Source organism: Salmo salar, chromosome ssa11 (assembly GCF_905237065.1).
Source record: "Salmo salar chromosome ssa11, Ssal_v3.1, whole genome shotgun sequence".
Taxonomy (NCBI): Eukaryota; Metazoa; Chordata; class Actinopteri; order Salmoniformes; family Salmonidae; genus Salmo; species Salmo salar.
In genome coordinates, this window is record NC_059452.1 from 6,696,602 (window position 1) to 6,711,101 (window position 14,500).

General features: G+C 43.1%; 1 protein-coding gene across 1 annotated transcript in view; it reads right to left on the reverse strand.

Moving 5' to 3' along the window:
- LOC106561908 (SH3 and multiple ankyrin repeat domains protein 2) overlaps nucleotides 1-11,859 on the reverse strand; it is a 271,718-nt gene extending 259,859 nt beyond the window's left edge. Inside the window, 1 exon segment of the mRNA XM_045688948.1 lies at nucleotides 11,248-11,859. The gene's annotated coding sequence lies outside the window, so the exon portion shown is untranslated.
- Between the last annotated feature and the right edge of the window lie 2,641 nt (nucleotides 11,860-14,500).

Sequence of the window (14,500 nt, forward strand, 5' to 3'; positions counted from 1 at the left end):
CCTTAAAGAGATAGGTGGGGCTGACTTAAGAGGGTGTGAACAATGCTGAATGGGTGTAGACAAAGGAGAGCTCTCCAGTAGGTACCAAAACATTCAAAGGGCCCTTTCTCAAAGCAGAATTACTTTCCCATTGTTCCTCAAACATGTCTCTACTTTTTACCAATGTAAAAAATCTAATTTAACATTTTGCTATAAGACAGAATCCAGGTGTTGAGTCACAAATAGTAAAGAGAACAGGTCCAGAGCGACTTACAGGAGCTATTAGGATTAACTTCTTTGGGATAGGGGGCAGTATTTTCACGTCCAGATGAAAAGCGTGCCCAGAGTAAACTGCCTGCTACTCAGGCCCAGAAGCTAGGATATGCATATTATTAGTAGAGTTGGGTAGAAAACACTCTGAAGTTTCTAATACTGTTTGAATGATGTCTGTGAGTATAACAGAACTCATATGACAGGCGAAAACCTGAGAAAAATCCAACCAGGAAGTGGGAAATCGGAGGTTTGTAGTTTTTCAAGTGATTGCCTATCCAATATACAGTGTAAATTTGGTCAGATTGCACTTCCTAAGGCTTCCACTAGATGTCAACAGTCTTTAGAACGTTGTTTCAGGCTTCTATTGTGAAAGGGGAGCGAATAAGACCACTCTAAGCAGTGGCTCAGCTGAGTTGTTGATCACGCGCGGCCGTGAGAGCGAGCTCCGTTCCCTTTCCTTTCTAATGACAACGGAATTGTCCGGTTGGAATATTATTGAAGATTTATGATTAAAAACATCCTAAAGATTGATTATATACATCGTTTGACATGTTTCTACGAACTGTAATGGAACTTTTTTGACTTTTTGTCTGGACTTAGTGCCCGCGCCTTGTGCATTTGGATTAGTGAACTAAACGCGCGAACAAAAAGGAGGTATTTGGACATAAAGATGAACTTTATCGAACAAAACGAACATTTATTGTGGAACTGGGATTCCTGGGAGTGCATTCCGATGAAGATCATCAAAGGTAAGTGAATATTTATAACACTATTTCTGACTTTTGTTGACTCCACAACATGACGGGTATCTGTATGGCTTGTTTTGGTGGCTGAGCGCTGTACTCAGATTATCGCATGGTGTGCTTTTACCGTAAAGCTTTTTTGAAATCTGACACAGTGGTTGCATTAAGGAGAAGATTATCTATAATCCTATGCATAACACTTGTATCTTTCATCAAAGTTTATGATGAGCATTTCTGTAAATTCATGTGGCTCTCTGCAAAATCACCGGATGTTTTGTAGGCAAAACATTACTGAACATAACGCGCCAATGTAAACTGAGATTTTTGGATATAAATATGAACTTTATCGAACAAAACATACATGTTTTGTGTAACATGAAGTCCTATGAGTGCCATCTGATGAAGATCATCAAAGGTTAGTGATTCATTTTATCTCTATTTCTGCTTTTTGTGACTCCTCTCTTTGGCTGGAAAATGGCTGTATGTTTTTTTGTGACTAGGCGCTGACCTAACATAATCGTATGGTATGCTTTCGCCATAAATCCTTTTTGAAATCAGACACTGTGGCTGGATTAACAAGAAGTTTATATTTTAAATGGTGTATAATACTTGTATGTTTGAGGAATTTTAATTATGAGATTTCTGTTGTTTTGAATTTGGCTCCCTGCAATTTCACTGGCTGTTGTCGAGATGGGACGCTAGCATCCCACATATCCCAGAGAAGTTAAGTGACTTGCTCAAGGGCACAACACTCTTAACCGCTAGGCTATCTGCTGCCACCTTCCATTCTACACAAAGTCGCTCTCACTCTCTCTCAACTAATTACCTCAGTCTGCTCTTCTTCTTGTTAATTGTGGCTGTATTTAGGAACATCGAGAGGGAGAAGGGAGGGAAGGAAACAGAGGATGACTATGTGATCGGTGTAGTTTTCTTCCTAAAAGTAAAGGAGCCTTTTCACTTCACAGACCCATTTCCATGTTCAACTGTTTATTCTCTCTAGGGGTTTTGTTATCTATTTCACAAGTAAATAAAATAGATCAAACTCAATGCTGCAAGGCCACTACAATTGTATTTTGGGATGTGTGTGTGTTAGGAATTATGAAGAGCGGGTGTTGTGAGGAGGTGTGGGGAGGTTGGGATGAGGTGGACAAGAAGCGGGTGAGGGGTTGAGGGGGTAACATGGCATACTGGGAGACAAGGCAGCACAGATGGCAGTACCAACAGAAGGCCCAGCATACATCTCACTCTCTGTATTCTGAGCCAAAGGCTTGTGCAACACAGACCACTTCTAGGGAGATGGCAATGACTGGGGTGGGGGGATTGAAGCATGGAGTGGGGAAGGGGAGGGTGTATAAAAATGGCTGCTATTTCAGAGCTAGTGAAGTGGATTCAACACATTGCCAAGTCAAGGTTCAACCACACAGCTCTTGAGTTGCCCATCCCAGACTTGGGTGTGCTCTTGATAACTCTGGATAAGAGCATAATCAGACACGAGAATACATGCCAGCTTAGGCAGACCGGTCCCTTTTCTCAATGGGCAGGTCCCCGAGACCAGTATCTTGCTACTGTACTATCTTTGATATGGAACAATGCACACCAGCTGTTGTGTCCAAAGACAGAGGCTTTCTCAAGAGAGACAAATAACATTTGTAAGCAGCTATAACGCCAGTCCTATTCCACCTGGCCTTGCCTGGTATTATATCTCCAATCCACTGCAGCCGAGGAGGGGACCACACCACTGATTTCCAGCCAACATTAAAGCGCACCCTTTTCTCAGGAGATACGAGTCACACAGACAGAGACAGGAGGGGGGGGGTTAGTTGAAAGGGAGGAGGAAAAAGAGAGATGACGTAGAGGAGGAGAGATAAGAGAGAGACTGGTGGAAGAAGGGATGAGGAGGAGTGAAAGAGACACACCCCCTGGCTGATCATAACCACACAAAGAGGAGGGAAAGCATCTCTCTCTCACACACTGGATTATAATGGAGAGTTAAATGAAGTGCAGGGCAGAGACTGCTCTCTGGGGGGGCTGGCTGTAGCTGAAGGTTGAATTAGCACTAGAGTAGTGCTAATGTTTTATTGTGTTAGTCTCTGAAAGGTTGAGACCGGTAGACTGCTACATGGTTATTATCCTGTTCACTATCCCGTGGTATTATGTATTAGCTTTCCTCAGTGTCTATAGGGTGAGAAATGTTGATGTCATGGAGGAGACAAGGAGCTAGTGGGAAATTCCATTGTAACTGGAATTGACCATATAATTTCAGAAATGTTTACTTAAAATGTATGCCAAAAAACAACATTGATTTCAAAGTTTAACAAACCATACAACTCTATGCACAAGGACTACTTGCTTACACTAAACATTTTACAAAAAAACATTTACTGGAAATCAAATCAAATGCAAAGTTTGTTGAGAGAATTTCAGTAAAATCTCCATCTGATTTGTGTGACCACATCGAACATCTCATACCAAAATCATGGGCATTAATATGGAGTTGGGAGATTTCATGGCTGTGTGCTCGATCTTATACACCGGTCACCAACGGGTGTGGCTGAAATAGCCAAATCCACTAATTTGAAGAGGTGTCCACATGTAGCGTATCTGCTCCAAATTAAGATTCTATAGAAAGAAATGGGTGTCAGCTATGACATAACGCCATCAGTTAGAAAATCTATTTTGGTTATTGAACTACAGTAAGTGAAGTGGATTTACACACGCTAACAGAATTATCATGGGTCCCTGATCTGAACTACACTGATATGAATTTCATTCTCTTCATGATGATATATCCAAAATAGGTACACAAAGGTAAAATGCAATATCATCATTTGCATATTTGGGTATTATTCTACACACTGGCTTTTATTTTAAAAGAGCTGCGCTACATTTGGTTGGTCCAGACCCGGACAGAATCAAAACCAATCATAGATGTCTATGTTTCACAAGTTTGGACATCAAAGTACAGCGCAGTAGAGCTCGGTAGAGTCCAGTACAGCACAGAACAGTAGAGTATCATTCTGCCAGTCACATTCTGTTAAAGGTCCCCAAAGCACACACATCCCTGGGTCGCTGCTATTTTCAGTTCGCTGCAGCTAGCGACTGAAACGAGCTGCAAAAAACACAAAGGCCGGTCCAAATTTCGCTTAATAATTCATAAACCAAATTGATAGAAGTAAAAATATAACTAATTGATAGGCCCATCTTTACTTTTTACTACTGTGAACTTTCATTATACCCCCTCTTCACGAGGGAGAGAAATTAGAAAATGTCTTAACGATGTGTGGGTTTTGTGTGGCCTGTGTGGTTCAGTGGTTGCAGTCGATGACCCAGGCACGTGTGCCTGAGTCAGCATAGGTTCGAATCTGACCCACTGCCCTTTGACTCTCCCTTGCTGTCTTTCCAGCACTTTGCTAACTCTCAATAAAAGCCAAACAAAAAAATAATACAAAAAGGAGTGAGACTGCCACACACCTTTAAAAAAGATGAGTGGGTTTTTGGTAATGGAATTTCAAGGCACAAGGCAATGTTTCTTCAAATTACAGACAGTTTTGGGGAATAGTGAACTATATGAAGTTCAATTTCTAATTGAATTACATTTCAAATAAAATGTGTGTGTGTGTGTGTGTGTGTTGTCAGTGTGCATGCTGTGTGTGTGCTGGCATATGTAGTGTGTTGGGATGTCAGTGTAAGTACAGTGAGGGAAAAAATATTTGATCCCCTGCTGATTTTGTACGTTTGCCCACTGACAAAGAAATGATCAGTCTATAATTTTAATGGTAGGTTTATTTGAACAGTGAGAGACAGAATAACAACAACAAAATCCAGAAAAACGCATGTCAAAAATGTTATAAATTGATTTGCATTTTAATGAGGGAAATAAGTATGTGACCCCCTCTCAATCAGAAAGATTTCTGGCTCCTAGGTGTCTTTTATACAGGTAACGAGCTGAGATTAGGAGCATACTCTTAAAGGGAGAGCTTGTTACCTGTATAAAAGACACCTGTCCACAGAAGCAATCAATCAATCACAATCCAAACTCTCCACCATGGCCAAGACCAAAGAGCTCTCCAAGGATGTCAGGGACAAGATTGTAGACCTACACAAGGCTGTAATGGGCTACAAGACTATCGCCAAGCAGCTTGGTGAGAAGGTGACAACAGTTGGTGCGATTATTCGCAAATGGAAGAAACACAAAAGAACTGTCAATCTCCCTCGGCCTGGGGCTCCATGCAAGATCTCACCTTGTGGAGTTGCAATGATCATGAGAACGGTGAGGAATCAGCCCAGAACTACACGGGAGGATCTTGTCAATGATCTCAAGGCAGCTGGGACCATAGTCACCAAGAAAACAATTGGTAACACACTACGCCGTGTAGAACTGAAATCCTGCAGCGCCCGCAAGGTCCCCCTGCTCAAGAAAGCACATATACATGCCCGTCTGAAGTTTGCCAATGAACATCTGAATGATTCAGAGGACAACGGGGTGAAAGTGTTGTGGTCAGATGAGACCAAAATGGAGCTCTTTGGCATCAACTCAACTCGCCGTGTTTGGAGGAGGAGGAATGCTGCCTATGACCCCAAGAACACCATCTCCACCGTCAAACATGGAGATGGAAACATTATGCTTTGGGGGTGTTTTTCTGCTAAGGGGACAGGACAACTTCACCGCATCAAAGGGACGATGGACAGGGCCATGTACCGTCAAATCTTGGGTGAAAACCTCCTTCCCTCAGCCAGGGCATTGAAAATGGGTCATGGATGGGTATTCCAGCATGACAATGACCCAAAACACATGGCCAAGGCAACAAAGGAGTGACTCAAGAAGAAGCACATTAAGGTCCTGGAGTGGCCTAGCCAGTCTCCAGACATTAATCCCATAGAAAATCTGTGGAGGGAGCTGAAGGTTCAAGTTGCCAAACGTCAGCCTCAAAACCTTAATGACTTGGAGAAGATCTGCAAAGAGGAGTGGGACAAAATCCCTCCTGAGATGTGTGCAAACCTGGTGGCCAACTACAAGAAATGTCTGACTTCTGTGATTGCCAACAAGGGTTTTGCCACCAAGTACTAAGTCATGTTTTGCAGAGGGGTCAAATACTTATTACCCTCATTAAAATGTAAATCATTTTATAACGTTTTTGACATGCATTTTTCTGGATTTTTTTGTTGTTATTCTGTCTCTCACTGTTCAAATAAACCTACCATTAAAATTATAGACTGATCATTTCTTTGTCAGCGGGCAAATGTACAAAATCAGCAGGGGATCAAATAATTTGTTCCCTCACTGTATGTGTTAGAGTGTGCCAGAGAGTTAGTGCAAAAATGGGTCAATACATTTGATTAGCTATTTAGCAGTCTTGTTTTGTATGTGTTATGGATGCCCACTAGTACTCTTCCTGGAGTCCAGCAAAATTAATTCAGTTATATACAATTGAAAACATTACATTTCACAACTCTTTAAGTGTGTGCACTCAGGCCCCTACTCTACTACCACATATCTACAACACAATGTGCATCTTATCATGTATGTGTGTATGTGTGTGTGTGTGTGTGTCTGTGCCTGTGCGTGTGTGTGTCTCTTCACAGTCCCCGCTGTTCCATAAGGTGTATTTTTATCTGGGTTTTTTTTCAATCTGATTTTATCGCTTGCATGAATTACTTAATGTGTAATAGAGTTACATATAGTCATAGCTCTATGTATACTGAACAAAAATATAAATGCAACATGCAACAATTCTAAAGATTTACAGTTCATATTAGGAAATCAATCAAATAAAATAAAGACATTAGGGCCTAATCTATGGATTTCACATGACTGGGAATACAGATATGCATCTGTTGGTCATAGATACTGTTAAAAAAAAGTAGGGGCGTGGATCAGAAAACCAGTCAGTATCGGGTGTGACCACCATTTGCTTCATGCAGAGCAACACATCTCCTTCGCATAGAGTTGATCAGGCTGTTGATTGTGGCCTGTGGAATGTTGTCCCACTCCTCTTCAATGGCTGTGCGAAGTTTCTGGATATTGGCCTGAACTTGAACATGCTTTCGTACATGTCAATCCAGAGCATCCCAAACATGCTTAATGGATGACATGTTTGGTGAGTATGCAGGCCAGGGAAGAACTGGGACATTTTCAGCTTCCAGGAATTGTGTACAGATCCTTGCGATATGGGGCCGTGCATTATCATGCTGAAACATGAGGTGATGGTGGCGGATGAATGACATGACAATGGACTCAAGAACTCGTCACGGTATCTCTGTGTATTCAAATTGCCATCAATAAAATGTAATGTGGTCGTTGTCCATAGCTTATTTTTATTACACCTTTATTTAACCAGGTAGGCTAGTTGAGAACAAGTTCTCATTTGCAACTGCAACCTGGCCAAGATAAAGCATAGCAATTCGACACATACAACAACACAGAGTTACACATGGAATAAACAAAACATACAGTCAATAATACAGTAGAAAAAAAAGAAAACAAAAAGTCTATATACAGTGAGTGCAAATGAGGTAAGATAAGGGAGTTAATAAGGCAATAAATAGGCCATGGTGGCGAAGTAATTACAATATAGCAATTAAACACTGGAATGATAGATGTGCAGAAGATGAATGTGCAAGTAGAGATACTGGGGTGCAAAGGAACAAGATAAATAAATACAGTATGGGGATGAGGTAGATAGATGGGCTGTTTACATATGGGCTATGTACAGGTGCAGTGATCTGTGAGTCTTATGTCTGCCCATATCATAACCCCACTGCCACCATGGGGCACTCTGTTCATAACATTGACATCAGCAAACCGCTCACCCACACAATGCCATACACGTGGTCTGCGGTTGTGAGGCTGGTTGGATGTACTGCCAAATTCTCTAAAATGATGTTGGAGGCGGCTCATGGTAGAGAAATGAACAGTAAATGCTCTGTCAACAGCTCTGGTGGACATTCCTGCAGTCAGCATTCCAATTGCATGCTCCCTCAAAACTTGAGACATCTGTGGCATTGTGTTGTGACAAAACGGCACATTTAAGAGTGTCCTTTTATTGTCGCCCCATCACAAAGTACACCTGTGTAAGGACTCATTCAGACTCAGAGTATTGGTAAACTATGTTTTCAGAGTAGCTTCCCCCATACTGCTTACAGAAGGCAGAATGTTTTTACCCAAAACTAAATATGTGTTGCTATTAGTTGACAGAAGTCTTTACTTCAACATTATTGTGAAGTAAAGACTGTGATTGACCTTTACTAAAGGATCCAGAATGGTCCCTTTATTGGATGCAACTTAGGGCTTATAAGACATGACCTAAAATCCAGACTCTGTTTTCCTAACATTCCACTCCTTTGTACTCGGTGTCATGACAAACATGTAATGTTTGGCAATTGGCATGACAAGGAGTGTAATGATAGCTCAGGCTGGTGCCCAGGCTATATACAAGATGTGATGATGATTGCGAAGAGATGAGTTGGGTCCAAATCCAGAGCCATTAACGAGGGGTTGACGTTTGTGACAAATGAAAGGAGGGGTAGAAAGAAGCCAAGACCTTGACAGTGCAGACAAAGCTAGCAGGTGCAGCCTGTGAAATTGACAGGAGGTAATAGAGCATTTTCTATGTAAATGAGGAGGAGGCCCTCCCACATATTTTTGTGTAAATTACAGACAGGTAAGAATCATCGATGAGCTTCTGTAATAATAGGCCAGTCACAGATCACATAAACTGATGTGAGAGAGAAGGGGGGGAATGGGATGGGCACACACACACACACACACACACACACACACACACACACAGAGGCAGAGTGCTCTCAAGTTCTCATGAGTGAGATTGAAAGAGTGGAGAAATGAACATCAACAAATGGGGAGTGGCGCACAGCCATGCTCGTTTTATGCACGTTAGAAGAAGAGGCAAACATTTCAGCATAGCAATAACGGGCTGCTGCAAAAACCACTGACATTATTGTGAGTTGCTTCATTAAAGTGTGTGTACATAAATGTTAATGAGAAAGCAACCCTTGGGAGAAAGAAAGGCACGTATATCTACACGCTCAGAACGTTTGCAGTATCTACCGTCTTTTAAAGTTTCTCAACAAGTGATACAACCATGTCCGTTAGTCTTTCTTTATCAGAGAAATAGAACCCACATTTACAAGGGAAACATTTTAAAACACTAGGAAAACTTTGGAAAATAGTAGCCTAATAGCCGGGTAATGAGGAAAAATGTATCAGCTTTTTGAGTCCAGAGGGAGAATCAATTGCATGGAGAATTGAGCCATTAAAAAAGCTTAAATGACTGAGCAACAGCAGAAAATGGATGAGTGGACAGCAGCAGGCAGCTATGCAGCCTAATTGGTTTTCAATACTCTCGTTTAGAGTGTGTGTGTGTGTGTGTGTGTGTGTGTGTGTGTGTGTGTGTGTGTGTGTGTGTGTGTGTGTGTGTGTGTGTGCGTGTGCAGTAGCGGTACGTGGATAAAATCACTGGGGAAGCCAAGCCCCCCCCCCCCCCAAAAAAAGCCATATTACAACCTGTGTGTTGTGATAATTGTGTTGTTTGCTCTATAACCTGTTAATTCATATGCCTTGCGACCGTGATATATATTATAGGCCTAAAGGTCGAGACAATATGAAGACACAGTGGTAGAATAAATTCAACCACAGCTTTGCTTTATCACAAAACCAGATAGCAATCTCGGTCCAGTGAAGTCCACAAAGCATATTGCATGTACAGTAACAGACAGTTACATGACCTACAGCATGGAAAAGCAAGTCAATGTTTCCGACATTTTCGGACCACTAAACAACTATCGATTTAGAACCACGGAGAGTTACCACAAGTCGCAAAGAAAACAGGAGCTGCCTCCAATATTCCAGCACCATTTCAACTTCAACATTTCAACATCATCAGATCACCTGTGCTTAGTATAATACAGTGACAACTAAAAGATACCAAAAACAATTGAATCCATTCAACGTAAGCTAAATATCATGTGGCTGTCCATGGTTCTGATTTCTGCATGTGTGTGTGTGCGCACGTTCGTGAGCACCATACCACATCGTTGACTCACCCTACTTGTTGAGAAACACCAATGCCATCCTCCTCTCTTTCATGTTGACGAAACGGTCTATCACTATCATACAGTACACGCTTTTATTTTTTGTTGTCCTAGGCTACCGGGCTAAAATTCTTGCTCGCTAGCCTAACTTCCATTCATGGCCAATGATAGCTAGTTAACATTAGGCTTCTACATCTAGCTACATATTGAACTTCCATCCACTCAGGCCAGGGGCACAACAATGTATGAATTAATGGTTGGATTATAATTGCCATTATAATCATTGGCCAGTACGGAGATTTAAGTAAAACCACAAGTCCAAACCCCTATCTCCATCCATGGTTATCTAGCTAGCTAGCCACCAGAGGACAACAACACAACGAGATACAACAAATCACATTTTTTTTGTCTATGATGTATGCTCTCAATGGGATTTGATAGGAATGACACCAAAATCCAAGGTGGCTTCCCTTAACACTTTTTTTTTTGTGAACCAGGACCATTCACAGCTGAGCTCGCTCCGTTTAGCTCAATGCCGATTGGCTAATTGTTATTTTATTTTTTTATCAAGGGAGGCCAAATGCTCGCTGGCTTCCCTTGCCTTCAAAGCAACGGGCGGCAACAATGTCATACTCTTTGGACCAGACAGCATCAGATATATGGCCAACACGTAGAGAGACAGGGTTTTCGCTCGCCTGGATGCTTTCTCCTGTGAGATACATTCAACCTCTTGTGAATTTTAGGCCAATTATGAAACACAGAGACACAAAAGATAAAATAATTGTATGTATTTTGATTGGCTTTCGTTGGGAACCATGAATACACGCCACGGTGTGTGTGTGTGTGTATCACTGTCAAAGTTACATACAGGGAGATGAATGAATTGGGAATAGGATTTACGACTGAAAGTATGCTGCAAGTTCACCCTCTCTCAGAATCAACCTCTGCATAAACTGTGAATTCCCGTTTCCTAATTAATTCGAAATGCTAAACATTTAACATGCAAAAACTAAGCTACGTCAGGATGACAAATGCCTATTGCCTACCCGTTAATTCTACATCTCCATTATCCCAACCAGCCGGCCCTGTTGGTGCCTGTTGGGCTTCTCCAAACCCGCGACGAATAACCGGAGAACACCTGTCCACTGCAACAAACAGCGCGTACTCGGAGTTCACCAAAAGTAAACAAACACACGGGTCTTACCTTGAAGGTTTTACCCGTTTCTGTTTTTTTAGGAAGAATGTTTTACTCCGTTTCGCCTCCGCCGACAATCCTCAATCGTTTGGCGACGCCAATACTGGCGGTGAAACTTCCTCTCAAAGTCGGCGTTGCTCTGTGGACGTTGGCTTAAGTGGGGACAAAGAGGATGAAGGGACGGGGCTGTTTGAGCTCGTGCTCCCGGAGAGGAACTCCGAAGCGTGATGTAATTCAATAAGCGGCGACAGACACCCAGCGCTACTTTTTTACGCACAGCTCTCGCGCGCTTGGCAAGCTGATGAGGAGAGGTACGTACCTAAAGCGAAAGAGAGCGAGACACTGGAGAGAGAAAGTGTGTGTGAGAGAGATAAATAAATAATTCGATAAAGGAACGTGATCCTGACAACCGGTATAATGTTCCAGTTGGCTGACGCGGTAACGGATACCTCCTGTCAGGCATAGGTGTATTCTACAGTATCCACCTATACGACACAATAGCGCCTGTTAACGACTGTTAGCTGTTCTTAAAGGCGCTGCATGGTCATTCCACCGTTTGCATTGGCCTTGCAGCATTTATGGTGATACGGCTTCTGCAGACGTCAGGGCATTCATACTTCTTGCGCTTCATGGAGCAGTGCAGAGCTGTTGTCATGGAAGAGAGTTTGTGTTTATAGAGGACCTCCCGCCCCCACCTACCATCAACCAATCATGTGAATGCAGAGTTATACTAAGCCCTCCGAATTGTTACATTTGAGAGGCAAACGGTGATGTGGTATGGTGCTCAATTTGGCCTCTGCGTGTCTCCGGAGGCTACGCAATTGTGTTGGCATTTGCGTCACACATACGACGCCTCCGACCACATTTATCCAATCAAGCACAACCACTTACATAGTGGTGTAGAGTGGACTAGATAACGTTGTTACATTACATTGGGACTAGCTGTAAGACTACCTATTCATATGTGCCTAACTGATATCTAACTGATGTCATAGTGTATGCATTATGTCCAGTTGTGACCCATCATTCAGGGGGTCACAACCATCATTCAGGGCTATTTTTTGCAAAACATAATAGTAATAACAATATATTTGTGGTTGTTTTTGTTTTGGGCTTTCCTTTTGTTTTGGCATTAATACGTGTCACATAGAAGTTTGCAAACAATGTAAAAAAATGTAATTGAGTTAATAAAGCAAACATGGTCTCTTTTTTGTTTTCTTAAGTAAGGCAGCTCCAAAAGGCAGGTGTTTCAGCCTAGCTCAGTGCTTTCTGTGGTGGTGGGGCAAGCCAGCAGAAAATACGGAGTGTTGTGCCGTGATTGGCTCAGTGTTCTGTCACTTATGGGGACACTACTTCACTGCCAAGTCTAAGGGTAGAGCTAGAAAATTCAAGCCCCTTGGGTGCTGCCATAGAGTTACATTAGAAGTGTCCATCCAAGAGGGCTCAAGGTCATTGGACACAGATAAAATGACGTTACCGGTGTCAAGGTCATTGAGATAATTATGTACAAGTGGCTATGCATAGATAAAGAGGCTATGCATAGATAATAACGGAGAGTAGTAGCAGCGTGGGGGGGTGCAAATAGTCTGGGTAGCCATTTGATTAGCTGTTCAGGAGTCTTATGGCTTGGGGGTAGAAGCTGTTTAGATGCCTCTTGGACCTAGACTTGGTGCTCCGGTACCGCTTGCCGTTCGGTAGCAGAGAGAACAGTCTATGACTAGGGTGGTTGAAGTCTTTGACAATTTTTAGGGCCTTCCTCTGACACCGGCTGGTATAGAGGTCCTGGATGGCAGGAAGCTTGGCCCTGGTGATGTACTGGGCCGTACGCACTACCCTCTGTAGTGCCTTGTGGTTGGAGGCCGAGCAGTTGCCATAGAAGGCAGTGATGCAACCAGTCAGGATGCTCTCGATGGTGCAGAAGTAAAATCTTTTGAAGATCTGAGGACCCATGCCAAATCTTTTCAGTCTCCTGAAGGGGAATAGGTTTTGTCGTGCCCTCTTCATGACTGTCTTGGTGTGCTTGGACCATGTTAGTTTTTTGTTGATGTGGATGCCAAGGAACTCAACCTGCTCCACTACGGCCCCGTCGATGAGAATGGGGGCGTGCTCAGTCCTCTTTTTCCTGTAGTCCACAATCATCTCCTTTGTCTTGATCACGTTGAGGGAGAGGTTGTTGTCCTTGCACCAAATGATCAGGTCTCTGACCTCCCTATAGGCTGTCTCATCATTGTCAGTGATCAGGCCTGCCACTGTTGTGTCATCAGCAAAAATGATAGTGTCGGAGTTGTGACTGGCCGTGCAGTCATGAGTGAATGGGGAGTACAGGAGGGGACTGAACACGCACCCCTGAGGGGTCTCCGTGTTGAGGATCAGTGTGGTGGATGTGTTGTTACATACCCTTACCACCTGGGGCGGCCCGTCAGGAAGTCTAGGATCCAGTTGCAGATGGAGCTGTTTAGTACCAGGGTCCTAAGCATAGTGATGAGTTTTGAGGGCACTATGTTGTTGAACGCTGAGCTGTAGTCAATGAATAGCATTCTCACATAGGTGTTCCTTTTGTCCAGGTGGGAAAGGGCAGTGTGGAGTGCAATAGAGATTGCATCAATTGTGGATCTGTTGTGGCGGTATGCAAATTGAAGTGGGTCTAGGGTTTCTGGGATAATGGTGTTGATGTGAGCCATGACCAGCCTTTCAAAGCACTTCATGGCTACAGACATGTGTTCTACGGGTCGGTAGTCATTTAGGCAGGTTACCTTAGTGTTCTTGGGCACAGGGACTATGGTGGTCTGCTTGAAACATGTTGGTATTACAGACTCAGACAGGGAGAGGTTGAAAATGTCAGTGAAGACACTTGGCAGTTGGTCAGCTCATGCTCGGAGTAATCCGTCTGGCCCAGCGGCCTTGTGAATGTTGACCTGTTTAAAGGTCTTACTCACATTGGCTGCGGAGAGTGTGATCACACAGTCATCCAGAACAGTTAGTGCTCTCATGCATGTTTCAGTGTTACTTGCCTCGAAACAAGCATACAAGTTATTTAGCTCGTCTGGTAGGCTTGTGTCACTGGGCAGCTCTTGGCTGTGCTTCCCTTTGTAGTCTGTAATAGTTTGCAAGCCCTGCCACATCCGACGAGCGTCGGAGCCGGTGTAGTACGGGTGAGCGTTTTCCTGTTTGCCTATGGTGGAATACAGCTCATTTCGTGTGGTTTTAGCTCCAACCTCGCTCTGTGGTGGTATATAGACAGCTACAGAAAAAAAACACTGCT